This window comes from Budorcas taxicolor, chromosome 11, assembly GCF_023091745.1.
Source record: "Budorcas taxicolor isolate Tak-1 chromosome 11, Takin1.1, whole genome shotgun sequence".
Classification (NCBI taxonomy): domain Eukaryota; kingdom Metazoa; phylum Chordata; class Mammalia; order Artiodactyla; family Bovidae; genus Budorcas; species Budorcas taxicolor.
In genome coordinates, this window is record NC_068920.1 from 29,486,305 (window position 1) to 29,507,784 (window position 21,480).

General features: G+C 47.4%; 10 non-coding genes across 10 annotated transcripts; 1 reads left to right on the top strand and 9 right to left on the bottom strand.

The window, feature by feature from the left end:
• Nucleotides 1–524: 524 nt before the first annotated feature.
• Nucleotides 525–606, bottom strand: TRNAS-GCU (transfer RNA serine (anticodon GCU)). The gene has a single exon. It is a non-coding gene; the product is annotated as a tRNA-Ser (tRNA).
• Nucleotides 607–1,150: 544 nt separating this feature from the next.
• On the bottom strand, nucleotides 1,151–1,232 carry TRNAS-GCU (transfer RNA serine (anticodon GCU)). Its single transcript has one exon. It is a non-coding gene; the product is annotated as a tRNA-Ser (tRNA).
• A 547-nt stretch (nucleotides 1,233–1,779) lies between these two features.
• TRNAM-CAU (transfer RNA methionine (anticodon CAU)) lies at nucleotides 1,780–1,851 on the bottom strand. The gene has a single exon. It is a non-coding gene; the product is annotated as a tRNA-Met (tRNA).
• A 3,355-nt stretch (nucleotides 1,852–5,206) lies between these two features.
• TRNAI-AAU (transfer RNA isoleucine (anticodon AAU)) lies at nucleotides 5,207–5,280 on the bottom strand. The gene has a single exon. It is a non-coding gene; the product is annotated as a tRNA-Ile (tRNA).
• Nucleotides 5,281–5,810: 530 nt separating this feature from the next.
• On the bottom strand, nucleotides 5,811–5,883 carry TRNAV-CAC (transfer RNA valine (anticodon CAC)). The gene has a single exon. It is a non-coding gene; the product is annotated as a tRNA-Val (tRNA).
• A 1,054-nt stretch (nucleotides 5,884–6,937) lies between these two features.
• On the top strand, nucleotides 6,938–7,011 carry TRNAI-AAU (transfer RNA isoleucine (anticodon AAU)). The gene has a single exon. It is a non-coding gene; the product is annotated as a tRNA-Ile (tRNA).
• Nucleotides 7,012–7,679: 668 nt separating this feature from the next.
• TRNAR-ACG (transfer RNA arginine (anticodon ACG)) lies at nucleotides 7,680–7,752 on the bottom strand. The gene has a single exon. It is a non-coding gene; the product is annotated as a tRNA-Arg (tRNA).
• Nucleotides 7,753–14,421: 6,669 nt separating this feature from the next.
• On the bottom strand, nucleotides 14,422–14,494 carry TRNAV-UAC (transfer RNA valine (anticodon UAC)). The gene has a single exon. It is a non-coding gene; the product is annotated as a tRNA-Val (tRNA).
• A 2,250-nt stretch (nucleotides 14,495–16,744) lies between these two features.
• Nucleotides 16,745–16,818, bottom strand: TRNAT-AGU (transfer RNA threonine (anticodon AGU)). The gene has a single exon. It is a non-coding gene; the product is annotated as a tRNA-Thr (tRNA).
• A 3,098-nt stretch (nucleotides 16,819–19,916) lies between these two features.
• Nucleotides 19,917–19,990, bottom strand: TRNAI-AAU (transfer RNA isoleucine (anticodon AAU)). The gene has a single exon. It is a non-coding gene; the product is annotated as a tRNA-Ile (tRNA).
• Between the last annotated feature and the right edge of the window lie 1,490 nt (nucleotides 19,991–21,480).

The window sequence follows — 21,480 nt, forward strand, 5'->3', positions numbered from 1 at the left end:
ACATCACTGACTCAGGGAGTTGGTGATGGACACAGAGGATTGGCATCCTGCAGTCCATGGGGTCGCAAACAGTCAGACATGACTGAGCGACTCAACTGTACTGAACTGACCCTCTAAATTGTTCAGAGGAGGGAATAGCTGGGTTCTGACCAAAACTTTGGATCTCTTGACTCTGCAATTTGCACCACAACATGATAGATATAAGCCGTATATCATGCCCTAAGAGAGAGCAATAGAGCACTCAGTCAGGTACGGAACAGCACTGAACTAAGATCTAAAGTGCGTGGAGAATGAAAAGATGTGAAAGGAAGGCAGAAGTTGAGAACTAGAGTGTCACCAATGAGGAACGAGGTTATAGAAAAAAGAGAAAATCGCCACAGTGTGAATACGAGAGTATCCAGGATGGAAATGAAACTGCAAGAACAAAGAAAGTGAGAGGTAGAATGAGGTGAAACAGAAAATTGTATACAGTTCTTTTGTCAAGATCAAGAGCAAAATTCACATTTGCCCTCTACCAGAAGTTCCGACGAGGGTGGGATTCGAACCCACGCGTGCAGAGCACAATGGATTAGCAGTCCATCGCCTTAACCACTCGGCCACCTCGTCTCACAGGGAATTGCAACTTCTGAAAACTTTTTAAAAATATTACTGTTTGGAAAGCCTTATAGTTCCATGTCTGTGCCCAGTACCATTCTTCAAACTGCAGTCTTTTTCAGAGAATTTGCACAAAGAACTGATTCTTTACTCCTTCCTTGGGGAACCTTTCACACTTTGATAGTCTTTTAACCTGCTGTGTCTCCAGCTTTAATTCTCATTCTTCTTCAGTACTCACATTGCCTCACAGTCACAGAGCGAAGTTTTCTCTATTTTCTGTAATCTGATTCTCCTGCGTTTCGAACTTAACCCTTTTCCTTCTGTTTTTCCCACAAAGTGCATGCGATTGGAGCCTTCATAAGTAATAGCAACGTGTATTGCCTTCGAGAAGGATTAAAAAAAAAAAAAAAAAAAGTCCCGTTTACTTGACCTATAGGAGTGAAAAGAGAGGCGTAGACATCTTCCCCACACAGGGATTGAACCCAAGTCTCCCGCAGTGAGGATGGTGGTTTCTTCACCAGCTGAGCCACAGCAGAAGGCCATAAACTCAACCAGACGACGAGGATGGGATTCGAACCCACGCGTGCAGAGCACAATGGATTAGCAGTCCATCGCCTTAACCACTCGGCCACCTCGTCGCACAACACGGGAATAGTCGTGAAAAGACAAGGGGCAGACAGTAGGAGACTCGCGGACCAGTCCGCGGGCAGAAATCAAGAAAAACAAACAAACAGACAAGAAAAGTTTTTTCTTTCGAGTGTAAAGAAGATATAAAACCCTAACTGGCGTCAAGTGTGTATTTTATGCCCTGGAAGAAGTAGTGCTGATCCATTGGAAACGGACGGTAAACTTGTCAACTATTCCGAAGTAAGAAGAACTTGCCTCTCTTTGGAAATGAGTGAGGAGGGCCGATGTTGCTATTACACCCTCCCCCCCTCCCCCCAGCCCGGTCCCAGGGCCCTCGACTAGGACAAAAGGGTGGGGGAGGGGGGGAGGGGGGGAGGGAGAAAGAAAGAAAGGAAAAGGACGGGAAAGGAAAACGCTTGTTGTTTTATAAAGATTAGGAAGGCGGTGGCAACGGTTCTAGGAGTGGTGAAAGGAGACGGTGCATCTGTAAGCTGACGAGCTGTGTTGTGCCTGTGATGCTCGAGAAAGGAACCGGATGGGTGTCACGAAAAGAAAGCCTAGCAGAGGATGGTTTCGATCCATCGACCTCTGGGTTATGGGCCCAGCACGCTCCCGCTGCGCCACTCTGCTGACAGATGGCCTGACTAGGCTGCTTTTTCCCTACTATGAGTATCATGAGCAACGTCCCATTTCCTTGTACAGATAAAGTTTGGTTGGTTTATAAAATCGGAAGAATAAACCTCCCAGCAATAAGATCAAACTTCTACGACTTATTGTATGTGTAAAGACTCAAATCACTTTCAGAACTATTGCCCTAGGCAAGAAAAAAAAAAAAAGAAAGAAAGAAAGAAAAGAAGTCTTACCATAGGATATGCTATATGACTCCACTTCTACGAAATTCAAGAGCAGGCACATTACCCGGCGCTAGAAATCAGACGGCGATGAGCTTGCAGGAGGCAATATTGACTGGCAAGGGGGCATAAGGCGATTTTCTGGACTAACTGGCATGTCCTGAACCTCGAGCTGGGCGGTGGTCACGTGGGAGTAGTATACCTCGGTTAAGTTCATCCAGCTCAATTTACACGTAAGCTCTTTACATTTTAAAATATCCTTTAATAAAGTGTTGGGGAAAGGGTCCCACGAAGATGTAATAACCTAAAGGAAAGGAGAACGAGGAAGAGAGAGAGAGAGAAAGAAAGGGGACTAGAGGTATCAAGGGACTGAGAGGGGTGGCTCGGGTGGACTCAGGTGCTGGGCGGGTCCCACTGGTTCATCCAGTCCCAGCCTCTGAAGCTCTGCCAAGTGGCAATCATCACCCGGCCACCAAGGAGGACGGCCGGAATTGACCCAGCGGGGAGGCACTGGTGCAGCAGGTAGGTGTTCCGATGTCCCGCGGGTGACAGCCAGGCGGCGGTGAGGAAAGCGTGTGCAGATCGCCCATCTTCCAAGGCTCCCGCCCGCTCATCAGAAAGCGCCCACCTTCAGCCTGCCGGCCGGCCAGAGATCCGAATGCCCGTGTTGGTGACGTCAGCCTCTCGGCACTCCTGGACTCAGGCCCTGCTCTCCCACCAGAGCCCTCCTCTCCCACAACCAGCCCTGGCACACACACACACTGACACACTCACACTGGTACAACGGAGAAGACCATGTGACTGGCGCTGGGGCCTGTAGCCTGAACCCTCCAGATAGGTTGACCCCAGCTGGAACCTGGAGCCGGGGCCCAATATCTGCACACACTGCTTGCCACAAGCAGCAGGAGGCCCCATGTTTCCCGGAAAGGCGATGCCAACTGCCCCTAGGACAGGCTGCTGCACTAACCAACCTGCCCGTCTCTGCTCCCCCGCAGCCTGCAACCCCAGAGCAGAAACCCACAAACCGAAGAGGCCTCAGCTTCCCCTTCTTCCTCCTCCAAAGAGTGAAAAGGCCTGTTTCTAGCCAAGACAAAATCACAAGAATCAGACGCACCCTCCTGCCTGAAAGAACCAAAACAGATCCGAAACACTTTTCCAGACACCAAACATCAGGCAAAGAAGGATGGTAATCTTTGACAGAAAAGAAATGAGTGAGCGATTTTGCTGGGAACTGATGTGAGATCTAGGATTGCACCCGAGTTTTTACTGCTTTGAGAGAGTTTCCAGGCCCCAGCGCAGGCAGAGGCTGGTGAACTCTCTGAGTTGAAGTGTCGGGGTGGATTAAGTCCAGGAGACCAAGACAGCTGGAGACGGCAGGACAGAGCACCGGAAAGGAGAGAGCCGGGAGAAGAGGAAACTCCAGGAAGCTCTCCACATGGACCTTAACACTGGTCAGCGCACACAGGTAGGGAAACTATACAAGGCTGGGGAAGGAATCCCCGCAGTGATCAGAGAAGTGACCATGATACTGAATTGTCCTTGGAAGTCAGAAGCAGTCATGGGTAATGCACGGCTGTCAACTGATGACAAGAGTCCAGATTTCATTCCTGGCCTAAAAAAAAAAAAAAAAAAAAAGTCAGTCTTGTGCTCTTGTGTTTCTTGTTCAAGGTGGTCAAAGTGCTGCAGACACGTAGGGAGAGGAAGTATCCCGAATCAGTCCACCACCTTGCGCGGTCTCTCCTGACAAGGCAGTCTTGGCTGTCAGTTCATCTTAAAGGGTCTTCAGAGACATGGAAAGAACCACCTTTTAAGAATGCCTCCTTACTTTGTATCTCTTGAGGATTTGAGAAAGGGCGTTGATTGAGCCACTACTTTGGAAAGACAATTTAAAATCGAATACACTTTTGACAAAAGGTTGCCAGGAATCTTTTCCCCTGCCCCGGCCTCCACCTCCCACCAAATTTTTCCTGTTAGGCCACCCTCTGACCCTGCCCAGCTCTCTGTCCTCATCCATTGGTCCCGGAGGAAAGAGAACCCTGCCTGCCTGGAAAAATGTTGGGCTTGTGGTAAGTGGAGAGCTAAACTGGATAACGAGTGGATAAAAGGTATGTGAGGGTGGTGGGTTTGGAACACGTTAGAGGACTCTAACTGTCTCCTTACCTGTCTCCTGGGAAACCCGTATACGGGTCAAGAAGCAACAGTTAGAACCGGACGTGGAACAACGGACTGGTTCAAAACTGGGAAAGGCATAGGACAAAGCTGTATGTATATCGGCACCCTGCTTATTAGATTTCTATGCAGGGTACATCATGTGAAAGGCCCGGCTGGATGAATCACGAGCTGGAATCAAGATTGCCAGGAGAACTATCAACAACCTCAGATGCGCAGATGATACCACTCCGATGGCAGAAGGCGAAGAGGAACTGAAGAGCCTCTTGATGAGGGTGAAAGCGGAGAGTGAAAAAGCTGGCTTAAGCCTCAACATTCAGAAAACCAAGATCATGGCATCCGGTCCCATCACTTCATGGCAAACAGAAGGAGAAAACTCCAAAATCAATGCGGACGGTGACTGCAGCCACGAGATTAAAAGACGCTTGCTCCTTGGAAGAAAAGCTATGACCAACCTAGACGGCGTATTAAAAAGCGGAGACGTAACTTTGCCGACAAAGGTCCGTACAGCCAAAGCTATGGTTTTTCCAGTAGTCATGTACGAATGTGAGAGCTGGACCATAAAGAAGGCTGAGCGCGAAAGAACTCATGCTTTCGAAGTGTGGCGCTGGAGAAGACTCTCGAGAGTCCCTTGGACTGCAAGGAGATCAAAGCAGTCAATCCTAAAGGAAACCCACCCCGAGTATTCATTGGAAGGACGGTCGCTGAAGCTGGAGCTCCAACACTTTGGCCACCCCATGCGAAGAGCCAGCTCACTGGAAAAGACCCTGATCCTGGGAAAGATGGAAGGCAAAAGGAGAAGGCCTCGGCAGAGGACGACGTGGTTAGACAGCACCCTGCAGGAGACAGCCTGGCGTCCCGACGGAACAGGCACAACCGCCCAAGGGGACTCTACGCAGGTTAAGAGGCAAGTTTCCTCGGAAAACAGCTGGCAGCCTCCTGGAGGCGCTGACCAAAGAGAACAGTGGCCCGTACGGGGATCGAACCCGCGACCTTGGCGTTATTAGCACCACGCTCTAACCAACTGAGCTAACCGGCCCCTGACTGCGCAAGCCCTCTTCTCCTCTTCCTTTCCTCTTACGGCCCCCGCCTCCCCCTCCAAAATGTCAAGTTCCAACTGACTCTTACTGTTGCTTCTCTTAAGAGAGTTTCGTCATTGTCGTTGCCTTCCATCCTTAGTCAAAAGAATGAGACGCTTTCTCGGAGAAGAAAACCAAAGGAAAAGAAGGCACAATTGGGTTTCGGTCGTATTCCTCGACGTGAACGAGGAAACCGAAGTTTTTCGGAGGAAGCTGCGGCCTACGGCCCGGGGAATCCATGGAAGAATTTGCTGTTTGTGTAAAAGGCTCGCAGAAAGCGCCTTAAACTGGGCAGAGTGCAGGCTCTGCCGTACGAGATGGAATACGGTGCCCGGAGACTATGCCGATAGGTCGGATCGTCGGTAGTTCCCCCAGGTTTACGGGTGAGACTCGGTGGGAGTTCAGAAGCCTCCTCATCTACCGAGTTTCTCGGAAGTTTCCTGAGAGGTTCCGGAGAACGGTTCAAAATGCAAACTCCGAAGAGAAACGCTGTTTCCGCCCGGTTTCGAACCGGGGACCTTTCGCGTGTGAGGCGAACGTGATAACCACTACACTACGGAAACTTGCTTTCTCCGCTCCTTGGTCATGTTTTTTCACCCCCTGATGGTGTCCGAGCGAAAAAGGAGACTCCCGGCTAGCCCAAGCTGGCCACACCGAATCGGTTTTCTCTTTCAGGAAATGGTCGACGTTAGTGCGCCCTCCTATCACGACCAACAATGCTACAGTCAACGAGTCACACTAAGCAAATACTGCCTCTAAGCGCAGAATTCCTTGCCAAAGGCAGAGCAGACGTGTTAGGCAGCGTCCGGGTACAGTAGATGTCGGAAAACGGCTCGATTTTGTCTTGTGTGGGTTTGTGTGACCTTAGGAAGTTCTGGGATCACCATCTCTTGAGTGCCAGAAAAGGACTGCAATGACTGAAGATGATTCAATGATCCTGGTTGAAAAGTAAGCGCGATTCTGTGCCCTTGAACTCTAGCAGCTGCCCATCCTGTGACGGGCAGTGTTTGGCTGATAGAAACCGAGGGGCGGAGAGGGGCAAATGCCCACGGATCTGCCAGGCAGTCCTTCCTTACTCGTCCCCTCTGTGCCAGTTGAGCACAAATCAACCAGAGTCAGACTAGAATTGCTGTGGTCGGTAACATCCTCAAGGCACTAACACTGCTGTTGTAGATATCATCAGTAACATCCAAAGTCAGTTTGTTTCTCCGGGGCAAGCTGAGCTAACGAATCTCCGAGCGATGGACTACCAGGGCAGCGAATGGTAAACCGGAAACATCCTGAATCCTGAAATGTCAAGAGTCGGTGACCAGTCCCAGATTCTTTGGTCTTCCGCTTAAAACAAACAAACAGACAAGACAGACAGACAGACAACAACAACAACAAAACACCGCCAACTGAAAGACCAAGAGGGAGTGAGTGGACGTGAGGCTCGTCTCCTGCTCCCTCGCTTGGCGCCCTTTGGTCCAAAGGGCTGCTGTCCGAGTTTGGCTTTGTGTGCAGAGGTCACAAGCAGATGTTTGTTGGGTTACACGTGGAACAGCTCTCTGAGGACCACGAAAAAGAAGCGTAACCGCGGCAAGTAGAGACCTTAAGTGGTAGAGCAAGACGTGTCAGGGCCGGTTAGCTCAGTTGGTTAGAGCGTGGTGCTAATAACGCCAAGGTCGCGGGTTCGATCCCCGTACGGGCCAAGGAGCCTTTTGCGCCTTACCACTCAAGGTGTTAACCGTTTGAACCCTGGACTTGTATGTAACTTGAGTTGCTTACAAAAAAAAAAAAAAAAAAAAAAAAAAATCAGCGTGTTACTCCTCCCTCATGGAACTGTCCTACCAGCGCTCTTTCGGAAGTCCGGGTGCAGGGCCCTCTCCGATATCTGGTGCGAAACACCCTGGGCTTTCTTGGATTTAACATTTCCTCAGTCAAAGCCACTCGTCTTTCTATTAGGAAGGGGGAAGCGGGTGGTGAAGGGGAACCCAGTGGGAATAAGTGAAGGGGAACCCACTGGGAATAAGTGGTGAAGACACTTGCCGAGCCTTTTTCCTTCCTACTTTCTCTCTCTTTCTTGTTCCTCGTCCTCCTGTTTTCTTAAAGCCTCTTTGATGTGAAACTCAGTTCAGCTGTCCCTATGTGGTCCTTTCTCCGTATTCGCTGTGGCAGATCGAAACCAGAAAATGCTTGATTGTGGATGTTCCAGTGATCGCCTTTGAAGGGTCCTTCGGACTGCGACAAGAGGTAGGATGGCCCCACGGGGTAACAAGACGTAAGGTTGAGGGAGCTTTTCGGAGCGCTTGTGAGGCGCCAAAGCTTGGAGAGTTTGGGTGCGGTTCAAGTGCAGGAAGATCAGTCGTCAAAAAGGTTTCGAGCCAGCCAGGAGTCGAACCTAGAATCTTCTGATCCGTAGTCAGACGCGTTATCCATTGCGCCACTGGCCCCCTGCGACGAGAGGACTTAAGCATGTCTATTTCAATGAGGCCTCCGAAGCCGCTGGTTCTGCTGCTGCTGCTGCTGCGTCGCTTCAGTCGTGTCCGACTCTGTGCGACCCCATGGACGGTAGCCCACCAGGCTCCCCCGTCCCTGGGATTCTCCAGGCAAGAACACTAGAGTGGATTGCCATTTCTTTCTCCGTGGTTCTGCTAGGAAGATAGAAATAACCCCGAAACTGACGACTCCCACCGATTCACTTCATTTAGGGTTAGTGTACGTACCACAACGTCGTTTTCCATGTCTACATTTTGGATTGCAAGCAAATCTAACCCTTAGGACTTTCCATACATGATAGAAAGAAGTCACTCCTTGAAAGCAAGTTTTCTGCTGTGAGTGCTCTTGGTTAATTTCTGCTATCTGTTAATCTGGCGTGCTTCCACCTCCTTCATCTATTCTATTCTTCTTTGGGGCCCTGATGATGTGTCTGCGGATGGTTACTGACTGCCCTGTGTGCTCTTTAACTAAGTGTTATAAAATAAAATACACTTATTTGGTTTGGAAGTGCATTTGGCCCTAAGAATCACATTCTTCTCCTCTTACTGTTAAGAGTAGTTAATACTCCCTGAGAGGGAGAATCATGGCCAAATTCTATGATAAATCATGCATCGGATAAAAGCATGCAGAAGTCAATGGTAAAGGCAAAAAGAGGCAAGAAGGCAGGAAAGGTATACTCAAAGGTGCAGAAATCACATTAGGCAGAGACTGCTGGAATTCAGGAAATGACTTAATACCACATAAAATTTTAAACAGACAGACATGCTCTCTTTAGACACTGTGGTTATATGTTTCTTCTGGTTTTCAAGGTGGGCGTAAGGAACACCTCAAAATATACAACTGCCTTGAGAGAAGGATTTTGGATGTTGAGAGAGACAGGGCATAGTAATGTCCTTGATGGCACAAACTTGGAATCCAGAATGCAACGCTTTCTGACCCCAGCATTGCCATCTGTTGCCTAACTGGCCTTTGCAATAAAAGACCCAGTGTGCAGAAGCTGACAGGAATGTGAAGATTTAGGCAGAAAGCTTTGGGGAAGTTTTATCTGAAGGAGTGATGATGGAGGGCAAGTTTCGAGGTTGAGAAGATAGTAACTAGGAACAGAGGTGGAACAGATAATATATTCACAAATCTCTGGGACGTAAGAGGACAGGGTGGTGGGGAGAGAGGGGGGCAGTGAAGTGTGAAATGAAGCTGGAGACATAGGAGAGGCCATGGAGAAGATTTGAGGCCATAAGCTTAAGGGTCATGTCATAAAATAGGTCTCAGATGTTCAGGTGGCAGGCGACCCTTTCAGAAACACCGCTTCCTGCCTTTCATCCATTTGTCCTCTCAAAGTTCACAGAATCCGAGATCTAGTCTGATCTAATCTGAGTAAAAGTCAGCTAAAATTGCCCCAAATATTGGAGAAAACTCCCAGGCATTCAAACCATGCAGCCCCCTTTAGACCACGGCCGGTAACAGCGGTGGTCCCCGTAGACAGCCCGGCCAACCCGCCCGACTCCCTCAATTGCAGTTTCAGGGATCTGCCACCCCCGGGTGCTGAGCTCCACCAGCGCAGAGGCAATGGGAGCCCAGACACCGAGGTATCACTTCCCTGAATGCGGGAGCCCCCGTTTTGCAGTCTGTACTCAGGTGTCAAGGGAAATAACAAGCAGTCTGTACCCGGGACAGAAGAAAAAGTGTGAATCAAGCCAAACTAAGGACGATAGCCCCATGTGAGTGTCTCTCACTAATTCTGAAGAACGGCTCCAGAGAAACATGGTTTTCAGCGATTTTATACCTTGTCTATTTATATAGATTGGTTATACATATTTATATAGGTTGACTATAGTCTTTGCAGCCAAAGATGGAGAAGCTCTATACAGTCAGCGAAAACGAGATCGGGAGCTGACTGTGGCTCAGATTGTGAACTCCTTATTGCAATTTTCAGACTTAAGTTGAAGAAAGCAGGGAACATCACTAGGCCATTCAGGTGTGACCTAAATCAAATCCCTTACGATTATACAATGGAAGTGACAAGTAGATTCAAGGGATTAGAATCTGATAGAGTGCCTGAAGAACTTGGACAGGAGGCAGTGATCGAGACCATCCCCAAGGGGGGAAAAAATGCGAAAAGGCAGCATGGTTGTCCGAGGAGGCCTTACCAGTAGCTGAGAAAAGAAGAGAAGTGAAAGGCAAAGGAGAAAAAGAAAGATATACCCATTTGAATGCACAGCTCCTAAGAATACTTAGGAGAGGTAAGAAAGCCTTCCTCAGTGATCAATGCAAAGAAATAGAGGAAAACAATAGAATGGGAAAGACTAGAGATCGCTTCAAGAAAGTTAGAGATACCAAGGGAGCATTTCATGCAGAGATGGGCACAATAAAAGACAGAAGTGTTAGGTATGGACCTAACAGAAGCAGAAGAGATTAAGAAGAGGTGGCAAAAATACACAGAAGAACTATACAAAAAATGGTCTTCATGAGCCAGATAACCACAATGGTGTGATCACTCACCTAGAACCAGACATTCTGGAATGGGAAGTCAAGTGGGGCTTAGGAAGCACCACTATGAACAAAGCCAGTGGAGGTGATGGAATTCCAGTTGAGCTATTTCGAATCCTAAAAGATGATGCTGCGAAAGTGTTGCACCCAATAGGCCAGCAAATGTGGAAATCTCAGCAGAGGCCCCAGGACTGGAAAAGGTCAGTTTTCATTCCAGTCCCAAAGAAAGGCAGTGCCAAAGAATATTCAAACTACCACACAATTGCACTCAATGTAATGCTCAAAATTCTCCAAGCCAGGCTTCAACAGGACGCGAACTGTGAACTTCCAGATGTTGAAGCTGGATTTAGAAAAGGCAGAGGAACCAGAGATCAAATTGTCAACATCTGTTGGATCATCGAAAAAAGCAGGAGAATTCTAGAAAAAACATCTACTTCTGCTTTACTGACTACGCCAATGCCTTGGACTGTGTGGAGCACAAGAAACTGTGGGAAATTCTTCAAGAGATGGGAATACCAGACCACCTGACCCGCCTCCTGAGAAACTGTATGCAGGTCAAGAAGCAACAGTTAGAACCGGACATGGAACAACAGAGTGGTTCCAAATCGGGAAAAGAGTATGTCAAGGCTGTATATTGTCACCCTGCGTGTTTAAGGTCTACGCAGAGTACATCAGGCAAAATGCTGGGCTGGATGAAGCACAAGCTGGAATCAAGATTGCCAGGGGAAATATCAATAACCTCAAATATGCAGATGATACCACCCTTATGGCAGAAAGCAAAGAACCAAAGAGCCTCTTGATGACAGTGAAAGAGGAGAGTGAAAAAGTTGGCTTAAAGCTCAACATTCCAAAAACTAAGGTCACGGCATCCGGTCCCATCACTTCCTGGGAAATAGATGGGAAACAATGGAAACGGTGAGAGGGGGCTCACTCTCACTGTTTTGAGGGGCTCCAAAATCACTGCAGATGGGTTGCTGACTGCAGCCATGGAATTGAAAGATGCTTGCTCCTTGGAAGAAAAGCTATGAGCAGCGTAGACAGCATATTTAAAAGCAGAGATGTTACTTTGCTGACAAAGGTCCGTCTAGTCAAAGCTATGGTTTTTCCAGTAGTCATGTATGAATGTGAGAGGTGGACTATAATGAAAGCTGGGCACAAAAGAACTGATGCTTTGGAACTGTGGTGTTGGAGAAGATTCTTGAAAGAGAGAGAGTCCCTTGGACTGCAAGAAGTTCCAACCAGTCTATCCTAAAGGAAATCAGTCCTGAACATTCATTGGAAGGACTGATGCTAAAGCTGAAGCTCCAATATTTTGGCCACCTCATGCGAAGAGTTGACTCATTGGAAAAGACTTTGATGCTGGGAGGGATTGGGGTCAGGAGGAAAAGGGGACGACAGAGGATGAGATGGCTGGATGGCATCACCGACTCGATGGATGTGAGTTTGAGTGAACTCCCGGAGTTGGTGATGGACAGGGAGGCCTGGTGTGCTGCGATTCACGGGGTCGCAAAGAGTCGGACACGACTGAGCGACTGAACTGGACTGAACTGAACTGATGTGAAGAACTGACTCACTGGAAAGGAACCTGATGCTGGGTAAGACTGAAGGCAGGAGGCGAAGTGGATGACAGAGGATGAGGTCGCCGACTCGATGGACATGACTTTGGGCAAGCTCCAGGAGTTGGTGATGGACAGCGAAGCCTGGCGTGCTGCAGTTCATGGGGTGGCAAAGAGTTGGACTCGACTGAGCAAGTGAGCTGAACTGATTCCTTGTCAGAACAAAAAACATCAAAAGTGAAATGGCACATTCCTTAAAGTTTTCAAAAAAAAAAAAAAAAAAAAAAAGAGCAGACCAGCCAGTACACATCACATCAGTCTAGCCCAGGCACCTGGGAAATACTACTAGTATTCACCTCTCAGGGAAAAAGGCATTTAAGCTTTACCTTTAAAACAGACTTTTTTTTTTTTTTAACCTTTCATTAGGCACAAACATATGTAAGCCAGAATGACTTTCCCATACCTTAACCTATGACCATTTCTCTCAGAACCATCAAGCAGAAATAGAGATTTTATTTTCTTGGGCTCCAAAATCACTGTGGATGATGACTGCAGCCACAAAAATAAAAGACGCTTGCTCCTTGGAAGAAAAGCTATGAGATACCTAGACAGCGGATTAAAAGGCAGAGACAGCATTTTGCCAATGATGATCCCTCTCTCTGGTCAAAGCTATGGTTTTTCCAGCAGTCTTTTAGGGACGAGAGAGTGGACCGTAAAGAGGCTGAGCGTGGACCTGTCGATGCTTTGGAACCGTGGTGCTGGAGAAGCCTCTTGAGGGTCCCTTGGACTGCAAGGAGATCAAACCAATCCATCATAAAGGAAGTCAACCTTGAATATTCATTGGAAGGACTGATGCTGCAGCTGAAGCTCATATGTTTGGGCCACCTGATGTGAAGAGCCGACTCACTGGACAAGAAAGACCCTGACGTTGGGAAAGATTGAGGGTAGGAGGAGAAAGGGGACAGAAGATGATCTGGTTGGAGGGCATCATCGACACAGCGGACATGAATTTGAGCAAACTCTGGGAGATAGTGAAGGACGGGGAAACCTGGCGTGCTGCAATCCGTGGGGTCCCAAAGAGTGGGATACGACTTAGCGACTGAACAGCAGCAACAACGGAAATACCGTGTACGGTATTTTATGTGTTTTTTAACTTTTTTTTTTTTTTAAGTCTGTGCCTAAAACACACGCGCCACCGACTCGATGTACCATTAAAACATTTCCCCCTATCCTTTCTCACTTTTGAGAAATCCCTCTCACCGGCCCGGCAAATCCAGAGTGCGCTGTTCATGGTCCTGACTCCGTGAACAGTTCTGGTTTCCCGGGGGCGACGCGGACCTTCTCCGCCTGCCCGTCGCGCGCTTCCTGTTGATCTGGATGCAGAGTCCCCGAACCGTCCGAGAAGAGCCGCTGCTGGCCTAGATACCCTGCCTGCGAGGGTCCCCAGGCCCCGTTCCGTGTATGCCCGTCCCACAGCCTTGTCTCGAAACACACACGCAGACAAACGCACCTCCACTCCATTCCGATCTCAGCCGGGACTGTTCTGTGCCTAAATGGAACTGTCTTTTGAACCCGGGGAAGCGACGGGTCTGTGCGATTGAAGGACAGCCCGTGGCAGAATGTGACCAGTCCGCCCAGGCGAGCCTAGGTGGGTGGGTAATTGGGTCTGGCTGCAGATGACCGCGTGCTGCCTGGGCTCCCAGAAAAGGGGCGAGTCGGCGTCGACCGCGTGGTGGAAACATTTGAGCAGAGCTTCGGGTCCAGGCGGACTACGGAATAATTCCCTGAGGGTACTGGTGGGGATCCGCACGCGGACCCGGGGAATTAGGAGACAAAGGAAAGGACAGTGAGATTAAGCAACGGTCTCCACCCGGTACAAGATCTCCGTGTCGTTTCTGGGGACAGGAAACTTCTGATTCATTGCTTCCATCCCCTCCGCCATTCCTTTCCACCTTCTGCACACACAGATTTTATGTCGAAGGTTTTCGAAAATATTTCTGGTAAGGGGAAAAAAAACCTGCCAGAGATGGAAGACATCTGGAAACCTCCCCCTTTTTTTCGTCTGTTGTTTTTAGCTTCTTGTTTGACTGATTGCATTCTTTCGTTGATTCACTTGTACTGCTGTAGGCCTACCTCAGTTGCTTCCGGCCAGTCGGTTGCATTTCAAATCATTTGCCCATAGGCTAACGGTGAAAGCGAAAACAATAAAGCTTGGTGAAGAAGATGTAGCGAAATACTTCCATGCATTTGAGATGAGCGGCTATATGTTAGACAGGACAGAAGGAGCACTGAGCGTCCAGGACATCATAAGCATTCAGCTACCCCCGTACCTCACAAAAACCGACCCCTTTTTCCTCAAAATTGCACTAGGAGAGAACATTATAACTGACACATTGTAAAGCTGCTGGAGTCCGAGGAACGTCAAGAAATGTTAAAATAGAGTAAGTATTTTAAAAGGCCGTAGATGAGAGCACGGGTGCTCTGAGGATACGTTGGAATCGGGAACCTTGGACAGGGCAGCAAAATCCGAAGGAAATCTTCGCACCTGTCTGTAAGACGGCAAAAGCCGGCTGATCGGGCTGTTTCCGCCCGGTTTCGAACCGGGGACCTTTCGCGTGTAAGGCGAACGTGCTAACCACTGCACCACGGAAACGTCACGCCCAGGGGGGGCATTACAAGTCCCATAAAACGGCATACTCGGTTCCCTGGTTGCTCCCCACTACCGCCCCCCCCCCCCGCCACGCCCCCGATCTAGTAATTTTGAATATTTCTCTTGCAGAATGTTTTCACTCGCTTTCCACCGTTTCAAAAACTTTTGCTAAAAGAATAACATCGAAACTCTATGGCTCATAACCAAACCTAACTCAGTAGTGGGGGTGGTTTAGTCGCTAAGTCGTGTCCGACTCTTGCCACCCCATGGACTGTAGCCTGTCAGGCTCCTCTGTGCATGGGATTCTCCAGGCTGGACATCTGGAAACAACTTACTGGAGTGGGGATGTTCCCGACCCAGGGATCAAGGCCGGGTCTCCCGCATTGCAGGCAGATTCTTTACCGCCTGAGCTAGGAGGGAGCAGAGACCAAACACCTTCCCAAACATCAGGCAGGGTGTCCTCAGGTTCCAAGGGCATTTGATTACGAGCGACAACCCGATACTGTCCTGTGCCTTTGATTTCCACCTCTCTTCCTCATCGTTGGAGCCAGAACACAACGCACAGAATCCTGAAGACCACCGAACTTCCGAGAGGGCCAAGCTCGTCTGGAGGAGACTGCGGAGCGGGGCTGGGATGGCCTATGCCCTCTTGACTCTCAGAAAGGAGTGCCGAAAGGAGTGCCGAACGGAGTAGTGTTTGGGAATTCATGCGACTGGACTTTGCGCCGGAATAAGTCGAGGTGGGAATCACCAGTCAACTTATTATCCAGCGTCACTCACACTGCCCTGGAACGACTGGGCTTTGAGCGATCTGAATCTGTTCAACAGATGCCCACCTTGCCTCTCCTTTGTTTTTCTCTTCATTTCACCTGACCTTCCTCATTGTATTTTCCCTCTTCCCCTCACTTCCCTCGTGCCCCAGGAAGGTGCTCAGCAGCAAAACTGTAGTCTTTCATTAAATTCCATGTGAGAAATTCCTGATTTCTCTGCATCAGCTCTGCGTTGGCATCTTTCACAAACAGCAGCGCTGAAAGCTCCTGCTCTCAGCAAAACTAAAACTAGGATTGGCCACAACGTTGCAGGAAACAGAGTAGAGAGACAATCTTTCCCAATCAGCAAGTTTGGGATTTAGTTTCCCATAATTTGATTAGAAGTTTATTTTTAAGCCAGTAAGGAGTAGCCCCACAATGTACCCAATCCTGACCCTACCAGATGTCCTGAAAAATTATGCAAGCAACTGGTTGCAAAGGGCCCTTTGACTTATGTGACTCGTGAACACACAAAGGCTTTTCAGATCAAAAAATGTACTTTTTAAACAGTTGAAGTTCAGAAGCAAAGAATGTTTTAAAAAGTCAGTTTGCTCGCACCTTAAAAAAAAAAAAAAAGAATATAATTTTGTGTATTTTTTTCATTGACTGCTTTTTATCCTCTTTTAGATATAACCTCAGTTCTTCTCCTTCCAAAATTTCCCGTATCATCAAGAGTCCATTTCACATCGAAAAGAGGAAACAGTTACAACACAACTTGATTATTTACACTACCGTAATTTATATTAGAATGTCTTTCCTCTTCTTTTATTTCTTTTGATTTCATTTCATCCACTAAGGACAAATGAGTAAAAACAATGCTGGATTACCTAGTGATTCAGGAAGACAGCTGCAACATATGAAAGTGCAGAGCTTGAAAACACACTTGAACTAGACCAGTAAGTCTCTAGCCTTGGTTCATGAAGTATCGTCCATGGAACAGTAGTGTAGAGTCTGAGATGGTAGAAATGCTGACTTTCAGGCCCTTGGTGCAGATGCAGTCATTCAAAACCCTCATTATAATGGACCACACCAGGTCATTCATATGCTCATAAAATTTTGAGAAGCGTGACCGTAAGGCACTCCTAAAGTTGGTGCCAAATCGGGGTGGTGGGAGTTGGCGAGGGAGGGGGGTGGCTCTGAAGGGGGAACATGACAATTCAATGATTCCATGAAGAAAAGCAAATGTCTCCATCGTGGTAAAAGTTCTAGGAGGCAAACACAATTGAAGAGATCCCACAAAACCAAACTGGCAACGTCTGAGACCTGATCTAAAATGTGAAGGAAAGACCAAGAGGCAGTTCTAATTCTCATCTCAAGATGTCTGAGAACCACCGTCGCCTTATGGCTATCGGGCGAGCATTCCTAGTACTCCGGGGCTTGATGGGAGGTAAACAAATTGCATTTTTTAACTTGTTTTGCTCTATTTAAAACACAGTGTTGCCCCAGGCCCCGCTGGGATTTGAACCCAGGATCTCCTGTTTACTAGACAGGCGCTTTCACCAACTAAGCCACGGAGCCAGCTGCGGTAGGCTGTCGGTCCCTAACATGATTTGAAGGAGTTTTCGCTTTCCTGGCTCACCAATGCATTTCTCAAGAACTTTAGATCAACACTACAATCTCAGGACTATTTCCTATTTCTCAAAATTTCTATCAAGTCATTTACCCTCTCTTGTCTGAAATATGCACAGAAGTTTACATGCTGAGTCAAGATGAGAAAAACCTTCTGAACCTCTGAACCCTTGAAATCCATAGCCAAATCGTTTGACCTTTGCACCTTCCTATGGGAGATACTAATACTTCTCCCTTTCGAATCTATAAAAGGAAAACGGTGGCGCTTATCAGTCTAGAAACATAACATGAAATGGAGCGCTGGAAAGGACTTCACCACATCTTTTGCTACGCTCACTGTCAAAGAGCAGTATCTTACAAGAGAGGAGTGTGCCTGTTCTTATTTATTTTAGAGCGATGTGGACGGTAAAGGCATGCAAAAGGGAAAAGGAAGGTAAGAATTCAGCAAATGTAGACATGCAAGAATGATGTTTGACACAGAAATACAGACAATTCAAACTTTGGTAGACATGTCTTACATGAAAAATGTTCTAAAGTTCTTGACTTGTCTGAGTTCCTGAAATAGACACTTGGTGCATAAATATCAGAGAATAGTCCTCTCCTCTGAGCATGAGGCAGTATGCAATGATGCTTTAGAGCTCAAACTCTGATGTCAGACCCCACTGATTCTTTGTTCCAAATCTGTCATTATACTCGTGACTTTGAGAAAATGTAAAACCTCTATTTATGATTTTTATTTACTCAAATTCTTTGAAGAGCGCTGGCAGGTAGTGTAGATTATTTCTAGCCTCCATCTATAAGACTGCTACGAGTGTTCTGTATCTAGGCCGCATAAACAATATTGCTTCCACAGGTGCTAGTGAATAGCGTCAGGAAGCTGCCAGTATCTCTTGCAATAACAGACTTTTGTTTTGTGGGTTTTTTTTTTTCCCAACAACTGTAGCTTCTCGAGTACTTCTGTAAAGGTAGGTCACGTTTTCCATTTATTTCTATTTGAAGAACTCCTTCATTGCAATCACATACTGCTATAGGATTAAAATTTTTCTGCCCAATATGATTCACCTCTCCTATTGTACTTTATCAAGTGTTTTGTGAATTAATGGGAAAACTAAGTTAGGAACCACCCACTGTTAAGCACATCAAAGGCACTTGAGTGCACACACACACAAATAAGAACTAAAAACAAAAAGGAAAGAAAACAAACCCACCCAACATTACAGTAACCTTTGATCTCCCAGTTCAAAAAAGAAGGGGTGAGTAATACTGCCTGGGCAAAGTACGATCTCTGGGACAACCCCACGAAAGAACAGTGAACTGGCCATTGTTCGGTCTGACAGTCTTGGATTGTGTCATGGGAACACAGGGCAAGATGGTCTTGCCCTTTGTAATGGGCAAGATGTCACAAAGAGCAGTGGTTAAGATGTTTATTGACACAAATGAAAATATTTTAGGGCCAAGCTGGGAAAGAAAACATTTCAGGTGTTATTTGAAACTTTGTGAGAGAAACTCACCAAACTTCAAGTTCAACATACACCATACAGCTCCATTTCAGATGTCTTGTACAGGCTGAAGACGAATGTCATTGGTCTGGTTTGCATTTCAGTGTGGGAATGGGACTCTGGGAGAATCATCTGCAGCATGTACCAGCTTGCACAGATCACCATGTAAATATCTCTGCATGTCCTGCACCAAAGAAGACATCAATCACGTTCCTTCGGCTTTTAGGAACTGCCTGTCATGGACCTACTGCCCACCAGGCATTTGTCTCAACTCTGATTTGAGTGGTGGGAAGCAGACACATTTCCTATGCGAATACTGAAACATAAATTTTTATTTTGGAGCATATTTAGAAAAGTTGCAAAAACAACAGAGTTTCTTTGTACCCATTTCAGAGTTTCCTTTCATTAGCTTCTTAGGTTACCATGGAACCTTTATTAAAGCCAAGAAACCAACACTGATATTTTAATAATAACTAAACGCATGTACTTGTGTGTGTCACATCTGTTCTTACACTAATGTCTCCCCTCCCCCCAACCCACGGCATCCCACATTGCGTTCAGCCTCCTCTGGTCTGTGATTGTTTCTTGGTGCGGATGAATTCTTTCTATCCGGTATTTGTATGACTGTCTTCCAGTCTAGGTTTGTCTGATAGTTTTCACACGAAGGCCTGGGGCTACAGGTTTCTGGACGAGACCACAGAGTACTTGTCCCGTCACTTCCTTTCAGATGTGACTTGATAGGAGGATAGCTTACCATTAGTGATGCCAACCTCGATCACTTTTAAGGTAGTGTTTGCCATTTTTCTCCCTGGTGAAGTTTCTTCCTATGTTTTCCTACTTCTTCCTGGATATTCAGAAGCTAGTCGGTCAGGATGGCCCATATTCCAGAAGGGAGAGGTTAAAGCTCCATCTCCTGGTGAGCGGGTGGGGAGTAGCTTCTTACCTTAGCTGGAATGCATCAGTAAGAAAAATACATCCCTTCTCCTGTATTCATTGGTTGACTTCTTTAATCACTGATTTGTAACAGTATGGACCCATGAATACACATTTTATACTTAGTTTGCATCATTATCTCAAACTATATTATCTGTTGTTCCCAGTGTTTCAGGTTTGGCCATTGACGGCTCTTTCCAGCTCATAAGGAGACAGCTGACAAAACTGTTTCTCTCCTGCTGTGTTTGTATCAATAGAGTTTTTTCACATAGCCTTTGAAAAACCTTGTTCCATCTTTTGCTGATCTAGTTAAGACTCAAGTGTGGAAATGCAGAAAGTGTAGATGGTTTCATAGTCTATTTTAGGAGGGAAATACTCCAGGAAGGTCAGTTTCTTCGCTGGAATCAGTTATCCTGTGGATCACAATGTGCCAAAGCGACGCTCTAGGTCTTGCTGGGTCACTGACTGCTATCCTTTCATTCTGCAGATGCGAGTCAAACATGAGGAAAGATGTACGATTGACTCCAGTTAAAGTTCTCAGCGAGAGCTTCGTGTCCCAGACATGAACTGGGATATGGCGGTGAGCCTAAAAGGGATGAACCGTCACCTCAAGCCTGGCCCGTACAGGGATCGAACCCGCGACCTTGGCGTTATTAGCACCACGCTCTAACCAACTGAGCTAACCGGCCAGACACGGCGGTTTGTGCTCGTGTTTATGCTATTAAAAGAAAAGGAATCAATACGGCTTTTCCGGGAGCTGGATAAGGAACACAGTGAACCCAAATGACTACAAACTAATATTCAAAGAAAGAAGAAAGCACATTCTTCCTCTCCCCCATCGTGGAATTAGGGGGAAACAAAGAGGAATTCTTAGTATTTGGCGTGAATGAACTCTATTTCCTGAGGACTGAGGTAATCAAAATTGTGGAATACCTGCCTGAGAGCTAGGCCTAGCACCACAGCCACATTGATAGGGAGGCTCTGAGAACACTTGAGGAGACGAGGTAGCCCGGGACCAACCCCAAAGCCATTAAATAATAAATGGAGAAGCTTGCAAATAAGTATCCAGCAAAGTAGGAGGAAAATCAAGAGGGAGTGAAGATTGGAGGGTACACCTCATTCTTTCATCTCTCGACAGGAATCGAGCACCCATGACTGTCAGACCATGGTGCACACGTTAAATGATGATGGGAATCACTGAGGCTAGACCTCAACATGAGTGGCTGTGGTTCAAGAGCAGCGTTTGTTACAGGATAGCACCTGTGAGTCGGACACGACTGAGCGACTTCACTTTCACTTTTCACTTTCATGCATTGGAGAAGGAAATGGCAACCCATTCCAGTGTTCTTGCCTGGAGAATCCCAGGGACGGGGGAGCCTGGTGGCCTGCCGTCCGTGGCGTCGCACAGAGTCGGACACGACTGAAGCGACGTAGCAGCAGCAGCAGCAGCAGCACCTGTGACCTGCACTAGGACTGATCCTCAGAAGAGGCAACAGTGTTACTCCTCAGGGTTTGGAGTCAAGAAAGGCAGGGAATGACCCCTCACAGAATGGGCTTTATGCCTCTGTTTCCACACTCCTGCCCATCCCTCCCCTCACCCCACTCCTCTTTACTTTCCCTCCACTTCCCAGCTTCCCAGAGACACTCAGGCCACTTGACTGGCTGACTCCTGGTCCTGGTGAGGGTTGAACCAACCGGTGAACATGTACTGTTGGCAGTGCTAAGGCAGGCTAAGTGGGCCCCCGTGAGACTGGGTCCAGTCTCTCAGAGCTTGGAGGTGTCCTCAGCAGGAAGGCTTGATCAGAACCCTAAACCCCTTGGATTGGAAGCTGGACTTGCCCAAGAGTGACATTTGATTACGGGAAAAGATTGGTGAGTGAAAAAGAAGGAAAACTAAAAGACAGACAGAGAAAGACAAGGATGAAGTGACAAGAAGAGCAGTAGAGACAATGAGGAAGAGCCTAAGAGACAGAAACTGAGCCTCACGGAGAAAGCACGATTGAGAAGATCACAAAGGACAGGGAAAGTCTGAAGAGGGAGGAATAGGGGCAGAGAGAGAGAGTGAGAAAGAAAGTGACTCACGGGACGCAGAGACCAAAAGTGAGAGACAGAAATAGAGCAAGGGAAGGACAGAGCAAGCAAGAGGGGAGGGAAGCAGAAAGATACTGAATGAGAGACA